Source organism: Squalius cephalus (genome assembly GCF_949319135.1).
Source record: "Squalius cephalus genome assembly, chromosome: 12".
NCBI classification, from domain to species: domain Eukaryota; kingdom Metazoa; phylum Chordata; class Actinopteri; order Cypriniformes; family Leuciscidae; genus Squalius; species Squalius cephalus.
In genome coordinates, this window is record NC_137133.1 from 19,603,644 (window position 1) to 19,607,531 (window position 3,888).

The 3,888-nt window shown below is 33.9% G+C and overlaps 1 long non-coding RNA gene across 1 annotated transcript; it reads left to right on the plus strand.

Moving 5' to 3' along the window:
• The first annotated feature begins 369 nt into the window (after positions 1-369).
• Positions 370-3,436, plus strand: LOC307169051. The gene is made up of 3 exons (XR_013823032.1): positions 370-853; positions 1,270-1,358; positions 2,279-3,436. It is a non-coding gene; the product is annotated as an uncharacterized lncRNA (long non-coding RNA).
• The last annotated feature ends 452 nt before the right edge of the window (positions 3,437-3,888 follow it).

A 3,888-nucleotide genomic window follows, 5' to 3' on the forward strand; every position in this document is an offset into this window, starting at 1 on the left:
CATTTAATGACATAAGGCCTATTTAAGTAGCCTAGTATCCAGCTCTTTACATTAGATAGACGAGTTAGCATTTTAATAACCTACCAAAATAAAGTTTAAATTAAGATGCTATAACCATACCCAGCTAACACACGACGTCGCAGTTACGTAATTTATTCGTACTTTTTGGTCATTTCATGACTTACCAACTGACAACGTAACTACAACGTCGTATGCTCGGAATTTCATTACCATCATATTACCAAACCACAACGTCGTCAGTAGCCTACGTCCTCCTAACGTTATAAGATAACCAACTACGTTCCAGATACGTACTCTATTCGTAATATCTTGGTAATTTCATGACTTACTGGCAACGGAATTGCAACGTAACAGGACCGTAATTTCATTACCATCATATTACCAACCCACAACGTCGTCAGTACGTCCTCCTAAGGTTATAAGATAACCAACAACGTTCCAGATACGTACTCTATTCGTAATAACTTGGTAATTTCATGACTTACTGGCAACGGAACTGCAACGTCACGGGCCCGTAATTTCATTACCATCTTATCAGACTGCATTTCTATGAAATATTTTATTTGTTTCAATTGTTTGTTTAGTATTCCGTACTGTACGTTTGAAATACGTTCATTTTATTCAAGTAAGGTTATAATTTTAGATGTTTATGTTTGTAAATGTTGCGTGGCTTTGACTTTTTAATGGGCGTGCGCGTGAACCTTCGAGTCGCCCTCAAACACTGGAGCGGAGATGAGTTGCCATGGAAACGGCGCGTCACCGACCGCCCCACTGACTGCAACTGACAAAGCGGCAGAACTCCGTCTCTCGCTGTTGTTTTCACTGCTTTCAGGTGAGTTTAGTCTCTAAAATCACACAAATAATACACTCAACTGTTCTTGACACTTCTCGTACTTGTAATTGATACGCTTCTGTTGAATATTTGCTTTATAGAAATGGTTTAGTGTCTTAGGAAAAAGTCCGTTAGCATCTCAACCGTTTTCAGAAGAGATAACGTTATGCTAACTTCATAGCTTGAGCTTTTGAAATGAAAGTTTAGGATTTTAATCACATCTTATGGGTAGATGAGAGGTTTTGATAGTTTTGTAAAAAATAAGTTAGTTTGGAAGTGAGCTAATTTATTTAACATAAACGTATTTAACATAAACGTACTCGATGACGTCACTTAACGTTACATGGAGTGTGAAAATTGGCTGAAACTAGCTCAGTGGTAAACACAAATTGATAAAACTAGTTCTGTGATTTCAGCATCAACAAAATAATCCTTCTACAACAGAGGGAAGCTCCACGACTTCAATATTTCTGAAGAAAGCTGCTGCCAGAGAAGTTGGAAACAGGTGAAGTGAGGAAGCTCATTAAATAACTTCATATCCATTTTCTCACAATATTTTGTCACCTAACTTACTGTACATCACCATGCATCTGTTATTTTAAATTCTCATATTTACATTTACATTTATTTGTTTAATTTATTTTAAGAAAGTTTTGACATCCAAACTTAAGTGAAACTGTATGAGCAATATGAATAAGTGAATAAGTAAAACTAAAAACATAGATGAAACATTTAAGATTATTATCAGTGTTGAAAACAGCAGTGCTGCTTCACATTTTTGTGTTTTTCAGGGTTATTTGATGAATGAAAGAGAAAAAAAGCATCATTTATTTGAAACAGAAATCTTTACTCTCTCTTCTGGTCAATTTAATGCATCCTTGCTGAATAAAATATGATTTTTATTTTTATTTTTACTCTATTGAACCCAAACTTTTGAACAGTAGTGTATATGTTGGGTCTATTTAACAATGAATCCTGGAGAGAGAAAAAAGAAAATGGATTAAACTTTTACATTGGTTTACACAAAAAGATTAATCAGCACAACTGTTTTCAACATTGATAATACTCAGAAATGTTTAGGACGTTTGCATTGTAAGAATGTATAGTATTCAAATATTAAAATGCTGACTCGTGAGGCCATGTTTTCTTTTTAAAATCAGATGATTTCCTATTAATTCAATAGAATGTAAGGGAATAACTCTAGAATAACCTTTCTGATAATATTTGGGGCCCAGAAACACTATCCTAATTTAAATCTAGATTAAAGACACATCTCTTTAGCCAAGCATTCAATTAACACATCTCATAATCTTGCACTATATGTGATGAAATAGTAAAAAGTGCACATGACCATCTTTTGCCTGAAATAATATGAACAGCAGCAATGCTAATCTTTCTCCTGTTGTCTCCCTGTTTCTATCTCAGGATGCTCAGCATATTTTACTAGAGATTACAGCAGCTCCAGTTCGGATCCAGCCTCACTTGGGAAGACTTCTAATGACATCAACACTCTTGAAGACAATGTGTTTAAACAATTTTCAGATGTTAAATGATATTTTAAAGTGTTTAAACTAATTTAAGTTATGTCAGGTAGTACAGCAAAAATATTATGTATTGTAGTTGTACCACCTGACATGGAAAGTGTACCACCAACCTACCCATACTTGAAATTAGCAGTTTTTATCAGTATTTGAAAGAGCTCTACAAACTTTTTCACTCTGCCAAAGAGATCAGTTAGGCTCCTCTGGACGATGCATTATCATGTTTACTGGTATTACCTTGTAAATTCATAATAACATTTGAGAATATACAAATGGCGGACAAAAGTTTCTCAATTATCTCAACAGCTTTAAAACTACTGATATTTATAAAAAACAATTATATGAAAGGCTTCAAACCTAAAATGATGGAATAGTTTTTATTTTGTTATTATTAAGACACCATTTTAAATTGTTTTCTTAATCTGTTTATTTGTTCGGACAGTTGCACCACCACCTGACATTTTAGGAGTTTAATGCTGCCTTCAGGAATAATCATAAATAGGCCTAGTTTCCTAGTTAAAAAAAAAAGGACATTGTAATTATGACTTCAGAAGAAGAAAAGCAAAATAAGTATTATTAAATGTACAAAAAAATGATTTCAAACTAAGGTTTTATAGAATATAGTGATACATGTCATTAAGTTATCAAATTATTTTAAAAGGAAATAATGCACTTGCCACAACATAACTTTGTGACAATTTTTAGAAAAATATACAAGCGATTTTTAAACAAAACTGTCTTATATAGATTCTATCTTTCAGTGCTAATTGCTTTGTGTATTTAAATGTTAAATGGGAAAACACTCAACTGTTCTTTTTTCTTGCATTTTTCTTTTCTTATTCTTGCTTTGTTATTAGGGCCACCAAAATGAAGACGTGTAGGAGTAGTTTGATGTTCAAGCTTTTGAGGAAAATCTTGTTCATTTAAATGTATAACCTGTTTGCAAACTGTTTTTGCTGTTTGTGCTTTGTTCTATAGTAAATGAACTGAATTAACCAAATTTTGAGTCTGTATATCGTTCATATGTCGTTGAAAAAGTCTCTAAAATAGTTTTGGGCCAATGAGGACAAGTTCAATTAGACCACTGCATGTCCGCCCATATTATTAAAAACTAAAATGACCAACTGGTTACCAACACACGACTGTCGATCCACAACGTTGCCACGACGTCGCCGTTACCTGCTGACAACGTTACAAAGTTACGTTGTAGCAACGTATCTGGGAATTTCACTTTTCCGGTTGCCAAGACGTAACTAATTATATGGAAGGCCAAAAGGGCCAAAACGTGTGAAACTGTCGTGTAAACACGTAATTACGTGTTAACACGCAAATTACGCGTAAACACGCAATTTACGTGTTAACACGTTATTACGTGTTAACGCGTAAATGACGTGTTAACACGTAAATTGCGTGTTAACACGTAAATTATTAGACATTAGCACCACCTACTGGTTTGGTGCTCTTGCTCAAACACACAGAACCTAATTAGATTAA